This window comes from Fukomys damarensis, unplaced genomic scaffold (genome assembly GCF_012274545.1).
Source record: "Fukomys damarensis isolate Sample0158 unplaced genomic scaffold, DMR_v1.0_HiC HiC_scaffold_2, whole genome shotgun sequence".
Taxonomy (NCBI): Eukaryota; Metazoa; Chordata; class Mammalia; order Rodentia; family Bathyergidae; genus Fukomys; species Fukomys damarensis.
In genome coordinates this window covers 47,476,118-47,491,785 of record NW_022900914.1, presented here as the reverse complement: position 1 = coordinate 47,491,785, position 15,668 = coordinate 47,476,118, and positions in this window count along the sequence as shown.

Genomic DNA, 15,668 nt, shown 5'->3' with positions numbered 1-15,668 from the left:
TATATATATATTAACCTTGCAAAGAGAAAGAGAGAGAGAGAGAGAGAGAGAGAGAGACATACACACACAATTTTTAAAAATTTGGCAATGTCCACTGTGACTTCACCTTTTTCATTTGTAATTTCATTGATTTGTGACTTTTACTCTCCTTTTTAGTTACATTGGCTAAGAGTTTGTCTATTTCTTTTGGTTCTTTGAAGAACCAAATGGTTGATTCATGGACTCTTTGTATTTTTTTAACCTCAATTTCACTAATTTCTTTAAAATTTCCTTGTTTGTACTAATTTTGAGTTTAGATCCTAGCTACATAGTGAGTAGAGACAACAATTATTAACATATATCTGCCAAACCACAGTGCACCCAATTTCACAAAACAAACACTTCTGGACATAAAAAAGCTAATAAATATAAGTACAATTATATTGGGAGACTTCAATACCCCACTGTCACAAATAGACAGATCAACTAGACAAAAAAAGTCAACAAAGAATTGTTAGAGTTGAACCAAACCTTCAAAAACAAAATATCTACAGAGTGTTCCACTCAACAGAATACACATTCCTCTCAAGAGCATATGGAGTGTTCTCCAAAATAACCAATAAAGTAAACATAAAAGAATTAAAATTATACCATGCATATTATCACATCATAGCACAATGAAACTAGAAATCAATGTCAAAAGAAAACACAGAAATTATGCAAATGAATGGAAACTAAATAATAAATGATTAGGTAATCATTGAGTTACAGAAGAATTTATAGAAGAAATGGAATTAACTGATATTTCCAGTACAACATACCAGAAGTATGGGATACAATAAAATTACTAAGAAGGAAGTTTATAGCTGTGAATGCCCACCTCACAAGAGTAGAGTGATGCCAAATAAGTAACCTAATTATGCACCTCAAGGCTCTAGAAATATAAAACAGAGCTGTGTGCTGGGATTACAGTCATGTAGCACCATGCCCAGTAGAAGTTATTTTCTTTTAGGGCTTGAAACATTTCACTCCATGCTTTCCTAGCCTTTAAGGTATGTGTAGAGAAGTCTGCTGTAATTCTACTGAGTTTACCTTTACATATTATTTGTTACTATATTGTAATCACTTTTAAGATTTTGCTCTTATGTTAAACTTACAGGATTTTCACTATCTAGGGGAGGTTCTTTTCTTTTCTTTTTTTTTTTTCAGCTTTGAGTTTATTGGTACATTTTAGGGATACAGTACAGTTACATGCATTGTTGGGATCTTGTACCTCTACAGGACAAGTCTTGATTCTCATTTTTTCCCCTTACCTCTGCCCTCCCTTCACCCCCTCCTCCCCTCCCCATCTACAAACATTTTATTTTCATCTTTTCATTATCTCACATTTTTTTCTTTTCCCTTTTTACTCTTCCCTTACCCATCCCACCTTCCCTACACTTTTAGCTCCTTTCTTCCCATTTCTAAATGTCAGTAATCTTATTAGAATCTTATTCATTGTTGCAGATTATTTACACCAGGGAAACTATTCGGTATTTAGACATGTGTGACTTATTTATTTCACTTAGGAGTATATCTTCAATATGTATCCATTTTCCTATTAATGAATCTATTTTCTCATTCTTTATGGCTGAGTAATATTCCATTTTATAGAAAAACCACAACTTCTTTATCCAGTTTCCAACGGATGGGCAAATAGGCTGTTTCCAAGATTTAGCTATTACAAACTGTGCTGCTATAAACATGGGTGCACATACTTCTCTGTGGTATGATTCTTTTAATTCTCTTGGAAAGATACCCAGCAGAGGGATGGCTGGGTCAAATGGAACGGGAGGTTCTTTTCTGATTGTGGCTATTTCTGGTTCTATACACTGTACTTGTCTGTATGTTAAATTTTTTCCCTTATTTTGAAAGTTTTCTGCTATTATTCCAGTAAACAGATTTTTAAATGCCATTTGTGCCATCTTCTGATTTTTACTAATTCCAGCTAATCTTAGATTAGTCTCATTTGTGTCAGCTAGGAGCTGTTGGATCTTTTTTAATGTTCTCTTGTTTTTAAGGTATCTCTCATTAATTGGTTCCCAACAACACCGTATCTTTTAGTTCTGACATGCTGTCCTCACCTTCTTCTCTGCTGCTGCCTGTACTTTCAATAGAATATTTAAGTCTCCCGAATTTCTATTTGGAACCTTTTCATGGACTCTATTTTTTTTTCTATGTTGGTCATTCATATTTTGCATCATTTTCTTTAGCACTGCAATATTTTTATTAGTGTCTTCTGTAGACTCAGTGATTTTTTTTCTTTGCTTATTATCTCTTTACTTATATTTCTTGATGTGTTTTCTTACCTCTTCTGTTACTTTTTCAAATAATTGTAATTTTTTCAAATAACTACTGTAATAATTTAGCTGTATGGTTTTTGGTTTCTTCCCTTTTGATTCCCCATTGATCAGCTTTGTGGGAGTTGGAAGTTTTGGGAGGCATTTTGTTCGTTTATCTTGTGTGTTTCTATTTGTTTGTTTTTGTGTGTTGAAACTTGCAGTTTGGTTATAGTGGCAAGATTTGCTGTTAGTTTGCAGGATGCATCTTTAATTAATGTCTGCTTTCAAGTGCTGCCCTCTGGGCATGGCTAACTATTGGCCTTTGCCTCTATCCCAGATTCAATAGCCTCTGTTTAGTTGGGAAGAAAGGTGGTAGTGTATTTGGCCCTGTACCCAGTTATCTAGGTATGAACCATAGTATTGTTAATGGCTCCAAGGCAATCCAGGTGTTGGCATCCCAAGAAAACTATTAATAGAAACAACTCTGTCACTTTGGTTATAGTAATAAAGTCAGCAACAATAATAATATCAAAGACAAACTAAATATTGACAAACCCTAAGGACCAATAACGTACCACCTTTAAGCATAGAACAGAGAGCTACACTCTTTCCCCTCAAATAAGACCTAGCTGGAAAATAATCAGCCTTAAAAACTAGAGATCAATAAATATTAAAACAGAAACATTAAACTTGCTGGAAGGTAAGTTAGGCAGAACTCTGGAAGACATTGGTATAGGAAAAGACTTTATGAACAAATCCTCAGTAGCACGGGAGAACTAGCAGATAGAATCAACAACTGGGATCTCATCTTACTAAAAAGCTTCTGTACTTCAAAAGAAACCATCAGCAGAACTAAGAGACAATCTACAATGTGGGAAAAAATTTTTACCAGCTGTTCCTCAGACAAAGGACTATTATCAAGGATATATAAAGAACTCAAAACAATCAGTCCCCCCAAATATAAAGACCCGATCCAAAAATGGGCATCCGAAATGAACAGACATTTCTCATACAAAGAAGTAAAAGCAGCAAGAAAATATATGAAAAAATGTTCCACATCACTGGTCATTCGAGAGATGCAGATGAAAACAACACTGAGATTCCACCTCACCCCACAAAGAATGGCTGCTATCAAGAAATCACACAATAACAAATGTTGGCGGGGTTGTGGGGAGAAAGGAACCCTCCTCCATTGTTGGTGGGAGTGCAGACTAGTGCAACCACTATGGAAATCAATATGGAGATACCTCAAAGAGCTTGGACTGGAGGTTCCATTTGACCCAGCCATCCCTCTGTTGGGTATCTTTCCAAGAGAACTAAAAGAATCATATCACAGAGAAGTATGTGCACCCATGTTTATAGCGGCACAGTTTGTAATAGCTAAATCTTGGAAACAACCTATTTGCCCATCCGTTGGAAACTGGATAAAGAAGTTGTGGTTTTTCTATAAAATGGAATATTACTCAGCCATAAAGAGCGAGAGAATAGATTCATTCATAGGAAAATGGATACATATTGAAGATATACTCCTAAGTGAAATAAATAAGTCACACATGTGTAAATACCGAATAGTTTCCCTGGTGTGAATAATCTGCAACAATGCATAAGATTCTAATAAGATTACTGACATTGAGAAATGGGAAGAAAGGAGCTAAAGGTGTAGGGAAGGTGGGATGGGTAGGGGAAGAGTAAAAAGGGAAAAGAAAAAAATGTGAGAGAATGAAAAGATGAAAATAAAGTGTTTGTAGATGGGGAGGGGAGGAGGGGGTGAAGGGAGGGCAGAGGTAAGGGGAAAAAATGAGAATCAAGACTTGTCATGTAGAGGTACAAGATCCCAACAATGAATGTAACTGTACTGTATCCCTAAAATGTACCAATAAACTCAATTAAAGCTGAAAAAAAAAAACTAGAGATCAAAAATGCCAGGTTCAATCAGCCTATCCTTGCCTTATCTGCCTTACAGAGTAGTCACCAAGCAAGAGAATAGTGATGGCAGGAAAAGCAAGGATAGGGTGATAGGGGTCAGCATTTTTTATCTCTAATTTTAAAGACTGATTATTTTCTAGCAGTTCTTATTTTTGAGGAAACATGGGGTATAATTATAGTATGAATACTGAGACAAACCAAATATTAACCTACTATTGACCTAAAGTAGATACCTACTAGACTTTATTTCCACTAGCAATGGAACAGTATTCAATAGTAGTAGCATAAAATTAACTAGCTATCTAGAGAGTCATAAAGCTTAACAGTTATACTAGTAAAGGTAGGGGGGATAGGGAACCAGAGAATGAAAAATGTAAAATTTGAAAAATTAATTAATGGGATATGAGATAGAGGAGAAAAAAGTGAGATAGGATTATATTGATGAGTAAAAAGAAATAAAGTGTTAGAAAATAGTCACAGGAAAGAACATACAAGAAAAAGAAGATAAAAGAAAAACAAAGAACAAAATACAGGAAATGAAATATAAGGCAGAGAATGTTGAAAGGGAAAAAAAAGAGAAAGAAATTAAAGAGAAAAAAAGACAAAAAGACTCCCAACTCACTGGGCATGGTGGTACACACTGAGTCAACACTCATGGGGTATGGTTGCTCCCTAAGGAGGGAGGGCAGGGCCTGTGCCCTTTCCAGCCTAAATTTATACTTCTGGGGAGGGGGAGGGTCCTATGCCTGGCCCAATCATCATTGTGGTCTGTTGCAGTCACTTTGGGAGGGTAATACTGGAGACCTTGAAGCTGCTGGCTAGGTTGATATTTTCTCCCTGGGTCTGCTGGTCCTCCGGGTTTACCTTCTCTCCCAGTGCATTATCCTCATCCAGGATCAGATCGCCAGTTAATCTGTTCCTCTGCTGTCCGGACTTGGAGTTGGTGAATAGTTGTACCAGACACAAGTGGTCTGTTTGCTTGTGTTGGAGCTGCTGCCTCCCTAGCTCCTTTTCAACATAATCCTTTTCATGCATAATCTTAGTTAATGTAATAAGATGAAAAAAGGAAATAAAATAAATGGTGTACAGACTGGGAAGAAATAAAACTATGCTTATTCACAGAGATGACATGGTTACCTTTGCATGAAATCCAATCCCTTCCCCTCAAACAAAAGTCATGGGAATGAAACTCTTGGAATTAATAAAAAATTACAGCAAGATTATAGAATATGATGTTAATATACAAAGGTTAATTTCTTTCCTGTATATCACCAATGAATAAGTAACATTTAAAATTAAAAACACCACTCCACTTATATTACCACAAAAAATGAAAAATGACATAGTCTAAAATTAAATATGAATATGTACAAGATCTGTATGACAAAAACTATAAAACTCTGAAGAAATAAAAGAAGTAACTAAATAAGTGGATAGACATTCATGGATAGAAAGACAAAATCATCAAGATGTCAGTTCTCTTCAACTTGATCTATAGATTTAATGTGATTCCAATCAAAATCCCAATAAGTTATTTTTTTTTTTGGTATGGACAAACTGACTCTAAAGTTTAGAGAAACAAAATACCCACAACATTAAAGAAGAACTAAGTTAGAAGTCTGACACCACTCATCTTTAAGATTTACTAAAAAGATATAGTAATTTACACAGCATGTTATTGGTGAAAAAATAGGCAAACAGATCAAACTGATAGACAGCCCAGAAACAGACCACATAAATATGGTTACCTGATCTTTGACAAAAGAGTAAAGCATATACAGTGGGGCAGATAGTCTTTTCAACAGATGGTGGTGCCAGAACAATTGGACATTCATAGACAAAATAATAATAATAATGTAGATACAGAACTTATACAAAAATATACTTAAAATGGATATTTTATCTACCTAAATGTAAAATGCAAAAACAGTAAAACTCCCAGAAGATAACAGAGGAGAAAACTTAGATGAGGTGTGATGAGATATGTGATGACTTTGTCGATACCAAATGAGCAAACTATGACAAAGAATTGATAAGTTGCAGGATTTCATTAAAATTTAAAACTTCCGTTTGGCAAAAGATAATGACAGGAGAATGAGAAGATAAGCCATAGACTGAGAAAAATATTTAAGAAGATAAATTTGATAAAAGACTAATTACATAAAATATTTTTAAAATCTTAAAAACCAGAATATGCAAATAAGCAACCACATTAAAAATATAGACTAAAGACCTTAAAAGACACTTCATTAAAAAGGACACACAGCTGGGTATGATGGTACGCATCTGTAGTCCTAGCACTAAGGAGGCAGAGGCAGGAGGATTCCTGGGAGCTCAAGGCCAGCCTGAACTACATAGCAAGATCTTCTGTCAAAACACAAAAACAAATAAAAAAGGCCATTAAAAAAATAGAATACCGAATAGTTTCTTTGCTGTGAAAAACTATAATAATACATAAGGTCCTAATGAGATAATTGACAATGTGAAATAAGGGAAGAAAAGGGCTAAAGGTGTAGGGAAAGTGGGAAGGGTAGGGGAAAGGGAATAAGAGAAAAGAAAAAAATATGAGAAAATGAAAAAATGGAAATGAAGTGTTTATAAACGGGGAGGGGAGGAGGGGGTAAAGGGAGGGCAGGGACAAGGGGAAAAAATGAGAACCAAGACCTGTCATGTAAAGGTACAAGATCCCAATAATGAATGTAACTGTACTGTATACCTAAAATGTACCAATAAACTCAATTTTTAAAAAATGATTGCCAGAATTCAAAATTCTAAAAAAAAAAGAGAGAGAGAGAGAGACACACACAGATGAGCTGGGTATGGTGACTCCCTGTAATCCCAGCACTGTGGGAGGCTAAAACAGAAAAATTGAAATTTCAGGCCCAGCCTGGGCAATTCAATGACTGGTATGTAGCTCAGTGTGAAGACCCTGAGTTCAATCACCAGTAGGAAAAAAAAAATTAAATAAGTAAAAGACAGAGAAGAAGGCAAATAAGCATATGAAAAGATTCTCCACACTTTCTGTCATCAGGGAAATGCAAATTAAAACAACAATGAAATACTATTACACATCTATTAGAGTGACCAAAATCCAGAATACTGACAGCATAAAATTTTGGCAAGGATTTGGAGTAACAGGAACTCTTTCTCATTGCCAGTGAGAATGCAAAATAGTACAGTAATTTTGAAAGTTTGGTAGGGTCTTACAAAGCTAAACCTACTCTTATTCTGTAAATCCAGCAATCATAGTTTTTGGTATTTACTCAAATGAAGTAAAGACATATCCTTACAAAAGCCTACACATGGATGTTTACAGCAATTTTACTCATAATCACCCAAACCTGGAAGCAAAAAAATGTTCTAGGTGAGTGAGTGGATAAGTCAACATCAGTACCTCCAGACAACAAAATATTATACAGGGCTAAAAAGAAAAGAGCTATTAATCACAAAAAGACATGGAGGAATCTTAAATGTGTATTAGTAAGAGAAAGCAGCTAACATGAAAATATTTAATACTATATGATTACAACACTTAACATTCTGGAAAAGGAAAACTTTGGGAACAACAAAAAGATCAGTAGTTACTAGAGGTGGGAATGGCAACAGAGAAGAACACAAGGCATTTTTAGGGTGGTGAAAATATGCTGTATGGTACCAAATAGTGGATATATATCATTATATATTTGTCTAAATCCATGGAATGTATAACACCAAAAATGAGCCCTAACGTACACCAATGTATTATGATTATGATGCATCAGTGGTGGTTCATTAATTGTAACAAACTTACCTCTTCTGAAGAGGGATGTTGATAATGCAGGAGGGTGGATAGATGGGAACTCTCTACTACTACCTTTCTACTGCTTCCCTACTCCTTCATCCCCTTTCTTCCTATTTCACATGATCAATTATACAATTTCAACCTTATTTACAATTTTAGTTTTTCACACCAGAGAAACTACTTGGCATTTACATGTTTGTCCTATTTATTTCACTGGAGAGTATGGCCTCAATATACATCTATTATCCTATAAATGACTCTAGTTTCTCATTCTTTATAGCTGAGTAGTACTCCATTTTATAGAAAAACCACATCTTCTTTATCTAGTCTCTGGCTGATGAACAATTTTTAGCTATTATATTTTTAGCTATTAAATTATACTTTGATGGGTAAAGTTTTAGCTATTATAAACTGCTTCTATAAACATGGCTGCACACATGTTGCTGTGGTATGATTCTTTTAATTCTTTTGGGAAGATACCCAGCAGAAGAATAGCTGGGGAATAGCTGGGTTAAATGGGACTTCTAATCCTAGTTCTTTGAAGTACCTCCATATTGATTTACACAGTGGTTGCACCAGTCTGCACTCCCACCAACAAGGAAGAAAGGTTCCTTTCTCCCCACAACCCCGCCAGCATTTGTTATTGGTTGATTTCTTTATAGCAGCCATTCTTTCTGGGGTGAGGTGGAATCTCAGTGCTGTTTTCATTTGCATCTCTCAATGACCAGTGATGCTGAAGACTTTTTCATTTACTTATTTGGTGCTTTTACTTCTTTGTCTGAGAAATGTCTGTTTATTTCAGATACCCATATTTTAATCAAATCTTTATATTTGGGGGGGTTCTGGTTTTTTTTTTTAGTTCTTTATATATTCTAGATAGTAGACCTTTCTCTGAGGAATAGCTGGTAAAAACTTTTTCCCACATAGTAGCTTGTCTCTTGACTCTGTTGGTTGTTTCTCTTGCAGTGCAGAAGCTTTTTAATAAGGTGAGATCCTAGTTGTTGATTCTTTGTGCCATTCTTATGAATAGTACTGAGGACTTGTTCATAAAGTCTTTTCCTATGCCATTGTCTTCGAGAGTTCTACCTAACTTATCTTACAGCAAGTTTAGTATTTCTGTTTTAATATTTAGATCTTTAATCCACTTGGATTTTAGTTTAGTGCATGGTGAAAGGTAAGAGTCTAGTTTAATCTTTGGCAGGTTGAAATCCAGTTTTTCCAACACAATTTATCAGGCTATCTTTCCTCCACTGAGAATGGTTGGCTCCTTTGTCAAAGATGAAGTACCTGAGTACATCTGGACTTGTTTCTGTATATTACAATCTATTCCACTGATCCTCAGGTCTATTTCTTTGCCAGTACCATGCTGTTTTTATCACAGTGGCTTTGTAATATAGTTTCACATTGGGAATTGTTATTCCCGCTACCATGTCTCTGTTGCCTAGGATGGCTTTTGCTATTCTAGGTCTCTTCTGGTTCCAACTGAATTTTTGGATTATTTGTCTTGTTCTGTGAAATATACTGTTGGAATTTCAATCAGGATAGCATTGAATCTGTATAGCACTTTTTGTACTATGTTGATTCTTCCTACCCAGGAGCAGGGGATGTCTTTTCAATTTCTTATATCGTCTTCAATCTCTTTTTTCAGAGTGCTGTAGTTTTCAGTGTAGAGGTCTTTTGATTCCTTTACTAGACTGATTCCTAGATACTTCATTTTTTTGGATGCTATTGTAAAAGGAATTGGTTCCCTAATTTCTCTCTCAGTAAGTCTGTTATTTGTATACAAGAAGGCTATTGACTTTTGAGTTCTGACCTTGTATCCAGCTACTCTACTGAATCTGTCAATTGAGTCTAGAAGTCTTTTGGCAGAGTTTTTGGGTCTTCTATGTAGAGTATCATATCGACAGCAAATAATGACCATTTAACTTCCTTTCCTATCCTTATTGCTTTTATTTTTTTCTCTTGTCTAATGCTCTTTAAAATTTGTCTTAAAAAACAGAAGTGAAATTTGGTTCCTGCCATCTGTGTATTAATTTAAGGTTCGTAAAGCATTTCTTAGTCTTAAACTACTTCGAATATCATATCATCGTCACTTAGGAGATGAGGAAATTGGAGTTCAGAAAGTTTATGTGACTTACCTGGAGTTACACAGCCAATAAGTGGAAAAATGTGTCTTAGCCCTTAATTTACATGTCTGCCCCCTTTGAATATCTTAATAATAATTGGGAGAAAGGTGAAATGATAGGACAAGAGAACAGTCAAGGAGAGCTTCCTGGGACACAAGGAGTGTGACAAAAGTAAGGGACAGAGCCAGTACTGAGGTTATCTGTTGGGCAGAGGTGTGGTTTTTTTGCAAGGAAGTAGTAGGAAATCAGGTTTAGCACAAATTGAAACCAGCTTGTACAAGATTTTGAATCCCAGTTTGAGGAGGAGATCCCCTGAGGGGTTTGGGGCAGAGGTGTTACCTAGGTAAACATTAGGAATCTTGCTTGGTGCTGGAATGCAGGATGGGTTGAAGGGAATGGAAAAATGGAAGACAGAGCCAGCAGTCCTAGGTGTGTTTATAGGGGTTCCAGAGAAATTAGGGTGGAAGTAGAGGCTGGGTCATTGCTGGAAGATATCCTAGTAAGGTTTGGTGAATGAGTGTGTGTGTGTGTGTGTGTGTGTGTGTACATGTACATAAATGTGTGTGGTCATAGCCAAATGCTGGTAAGGCCATGATATTTGGCTCTATGCTGTGGAGAAGGGTACTGTGTGGATCACTGGCCAGGCTGAAGCTGAAGTGTTGAGAGGACACTCAGCCAGGAAAGCCAAGTGGAATATTGGAAAGTTGAGCCTGGGACTCAGAGGGGAGGAGTTCTGAGGTTAACTAGCTTCTGATGTGAATTAATTACCAATTAACTCATTATTTCAGAACAAAATACTGCCTGTAAATTCTCATACTTCGAAGAAAAGTACAACCCCATTACTGAATTCTGCCTGTTATTCCTGAAATCAATTCCACCCTTGACTATCAGTAATGACAACATTGATTTTTCTGCTCCGCATATTTTGTTGCCTACTCTTAGCCAATTCTTGATAGACACATGCAGAGAAACTCACCTCTCAATTCCCATCTGATTTATCTCCCAGGCTTCCCTAAGGTTCCTTTGCAACCTCAAGGAAAATTGCAGGGCCCAGTCATTTCCTGTTCCTCTAAACTCTTTTGCTCCGGTGTTTTGCCCATCTTGATGCTTCATTGGAATGTCTCTCCTTCACCTTGTCATATCTCAGCTTTCCAAGGTGCGCAGCCAAAAAATCCTTGTAAATGGAAAACAACAAGTCTGTTTAAACTCTGCCCATTTTCCAAGGCCCATCTCATTTCATCTCTTCAAGGAGCTTTCCTGTGATTATGTTTCAGCCAGCTGCCCCTGCAAGGCTAGCAAAGTTTCGACTCTGTATTACATGGATTGCTTGGACTGCATATGGCTTTTGCCCAACAAGCTAGAACTTGGTTTTCTTCTGCTTACTTTTGTTGTTTGCTGCTTATTATATGCAGGTAGGCTGTACTACTCAGGATAGGCACAGCTCTGCAGAATCAACGGCTCTACTCTGAAATCTCAGGTGCTTCACATAGTGCAAATTTATTTCTTGATCATGCTATGTGGCTCCTGTAGGTTGGCAGGAGGCCCTGTTCCTTGCTTTCTTGAGGATCAGGCTGATAGTGATCTGACACCCTGCAGCTGTGCCATTTGAAAAGGTGCTGTCCAGTAGAATTTTCTGCAGTGACAGAGATGTTCTGTGTCTGTGTTGTGTGCTACAGTAGCTACTAGTTGCATGTGGCTGTGGAGAAATTTGCCATGTGGCTAGTGTGACTAAGGAACGGAATTTTACATTTCATTTAATTTTAATCAGTTTAAATTACCACATATGGCTAGTTTGTACCACATAGGACAGTACCGATCTGAAATTTGAAGTTTCTTTTCTCATCTCCCAGGTGTTGGGAGCATAGAACACAAGGAGAATTATTTCCTGCTCTTCAATGTCTAGCCAAGAAATACTCATTGGGCAAAACTGACCACCAGGCCTCATCTCGCTGCAAGGGGGCTGAAAAATGTGAGGAAGCAAATGAATACTCAAAGCAAGATATACTTTGCTACAGAAGTCTTCTAAGTGCAGCTTCCTATAGCTGAGATGCATGGGATTCTGGGCAGTAGCGGGTAGACTGAAATGTACAGCTGGAGAGGGGGTCAGGGATGGACTGAGATAGGGCAGAGGGATCAGTGATCAGAGCTGTAGAGGAAGCCTCAGAGAGGGTTAGGAGCCTAGTCAGCACTGTGCATAGCCAGGCGGGACCTAGAGTCCTGCCAAAGGTCTGTTCTTGGAGCCCTTGGAAGGAAAAGTTCCCTTGAGGCTTTCAATTTTCAAATGGCCTTGCACCCCCTGCCCCCCCACACACCCGGAGTGAGTCACCAGATGAACAGCAGAGCAAGAACCCAACATGAGGTCATTGGGCCATACTTCCTGCCTGACCCTGGACCTCAGGCCAATTCAGGGAGTTTCTGAAGGCCAGTGAGGCAAGGGTTCATGCCAGAGCTGCTGCAGAACTCAGATCATCACTAAGAAGTATAGGTGAGTGGGTGGATACTGTTGGGGTCAGAGCCCCAGAGCAGAGGAAGGTACGTCAAAGTCTCAACAAGACCAGAAGACTGAGGCCCACAGACAGATCACTCAAGAAGTTATTGGTCATAATGGGGGCTGTACCCAGGTCTCACACCCTATCTATTTCCAGAACAAAGGGGTCTCCAAGGCAGAATTTCTTTGATTCAGCCTCAGCATGTGCAGTTTGGTGCTTGGTTCCACTGTTTTTATTTTTCCCAGAGACCCACATAACTCAGGCTTTTTCCACTTGAGATTTAAATTCTCACTGTTGTTGGAACCCATTTAATTTCATTTCATGCCCCTAGGACAGAAGACAAAGCTCCAGCTGGCAGAGAAAGATGAATGTGAGAGAAGGAAAAGTTCTATCTAAGCCTGGAGCCCAAGACGAGAACCTCTGCCTGCCCAAATTAGATCAACACAAATCTGTATTTTCAAAAAACCTAAAACAAGGAAATGTTAGCTTTATAAACTCCACTTTGGAAAAATTTTAGGACAGGCTTTTCCATAGAGTTCCACTAAGGCAAAGAGACCCCTGGTATAGTATTTCATATGGAATTTGATTCATAGAGCCTCTAACTAATTTCATCAGCAAAATGTTATTAACAACTCTCATCTTGTATGGCATCAAATGTTTTTAAAACATGACGTTCAATCAAAATTACATCTGTCTGTAGGTTCCTCGAGGTTCTCCAAATCATTTGGACTATGGAGGCACTAGCCTGCTCAAATCAGGAGTGTGAGCCCCTTTTCATAAAGGAGAAACTGACATTAGAGTAAGAATTGGAGCCCAGACCTGGGAAGTTGTCAACTCTCTTTCTGGCCAAGAGGAAGAACTGTATGGGACCTGGTCAGTTACAAAACATTTTCAATTCTGAATCTTCTCATCCTTTCCCTAATAGGCATTCCCAAGGCTGCCTCCCTAAGGAAATTTCTTCTGTGAGTGAGAGATCAGGTTCATGCAAGAAGCAAACTCCCTTCCTCTTTTATCTTGTCCGGAGATGCCCAAAGGACCTGCCCTCTCCTGGTATCTACAAAGGATGATATTTTCCAAATGTTCAAGAGCCTCTGATCTGTGTGTTCCGCAGGACGACCCAGCTACTGCCTATCTGACCATGGGGCCTAACAGCCCTTCCATTCTTGATTGGCTCTGATTACCTTGAGGCTGCCATGCTTTGAAGAAGTCAAACCACATAGAGAAATCATCAGTGTTGGCCCAGTGCCAAATGCGTGAATGCGGAGCCTTCGGACAACTCCAGCCCCCATCCCCTGCCTTGGAGCCCACTCAGCTGGAGCACTGGACAGCATGGGCAGGCCCTCCCTGCTATGCCTTTTTCACTCTCAACCTACAGAATCTGGGAGCACAGGATTAAGTTGTGAAGCTGTGGGATGACTTGCTATGTGGCCCTGAAAACCTTATGTGGAGGTCTCAGGACAACTGACATCTTCTCCACACCACTCACTTCTGTGAGAATTAATGAATTCAGCTGGCAATTCCTTGTTTAAGGATTATTTTTCCACTTGGCTCTAAGTTCTTGGAGGGCAGGAGGCTGTCAGGGCCATCATTGTGCTTCCAGGGAGTAGGCCAGCGAGATGCTCAATGAATACTTAATAAATGATCCCAACACTGTCCTCAGGCTGACCCCTGCACTACCCTCAGAATGACTCTGGCTCTGGATTCAGATTGATTCTAACTCTGGCCTCAGACCAACCCCTAATTCTGGCATCAAAGACCTAACTCCGGCCACAGCCTGACAGAGCCTCTCACTTTAGTGCCTGAGAACTAAGCCTAGCTTCAGACTGAACCCAAATCTTAACCTCAGAATCACGCCTGACTCTGACCTCAGGCTCAGTCCTGACCTCACGCTGGCCAGGATGACCTGTCTCTGCTCCCCTCTCCTGGTTTATGTTGCCCTGCCCTCTCCCTGTGTTCCTCCCACGTCACTGCCTTGCCCTTCTCTCAGTTGTCTGAAGGTATAAGGGCCTTTCAGGTATCAGTACCTTCATATGCAAGGTGTCTTTCCCACAGGAACACTCCCTCCTAACTCCTGCCTCTTTTCAATCTTTTTTCAATACTTCTTCAAGGATCAGGTGGTTTAAATGAGACCTTTGTATCTGCTCTTGGCATTTTTGCACTTTATAAGCATATCTATAGGTGTGCATTTACTACTATGTATCTGGTGTCTTTCTCTTCCTTCAGACTATAAACTACTTCTGTGAGTGTGGAGCCTACTAAATAATTGTGAAATTATTGAACAAATAATTAATTACCCCCATCTCCCAGGAAGCCTTTTCTGTGACCTCCTTGCCACGGTGGAGTTCACATTTTCCGTCTGAACAGCCCCATGCCAGCACTTAGCCTAGGGCTGGGTTATTTGCCTTTGTACCTCCTGACCAGGCAGCTCCCTCCAGCCTGAACCTGGAGTCCCCTTTCTGCAGCTCTAGCACATACAAGCCTGATGGCTCAATAAAAGCTGGTTGAACTGTTGAACTGAATGATTGTTCTCCCCAGCCTCCTCTCTGGCCTCAGCATTCACTGATTCATGTGCTAGGACATCAGGACCAGCACTTCAACCCGAGAAGGAACAAATGAAGAAACCGAAAAATCAGCAGAAGGAGGCAGTACAGACATCCATCTCCTCCTGCCCTCTCTGCTCAGCACCATCCTCCTGAGGGTTTCAAGCAGTCAAAAGTTCAGGCTCCATGTTTTCTGAAAGAGGGAGGGGAATCTGTGTGTGTGCATGGGGGTGTGTGTTAAAAGTCCCCAAACTCAAATCACGCACACAGAACAGCAAGCCATAAAACAGAACACCATTGGGAGAAGATGGAGTCACATGGTGGGAATCTGGATTGCAGGGGAGAGGGGAGGTGGCTCTTGAGAAAATGCAGTGTCCTCAATGGGAACCAGATGGGCTGTGTGTTCTTAAATAGAATCCCAGACTTGCCGTGCTGGGTGGGAGTGGCCTGGGGTGCTCTTCCCTTGGCCCCTTGGTGTGCAGAGGGGGCAATGGAGGCAAAGGGAG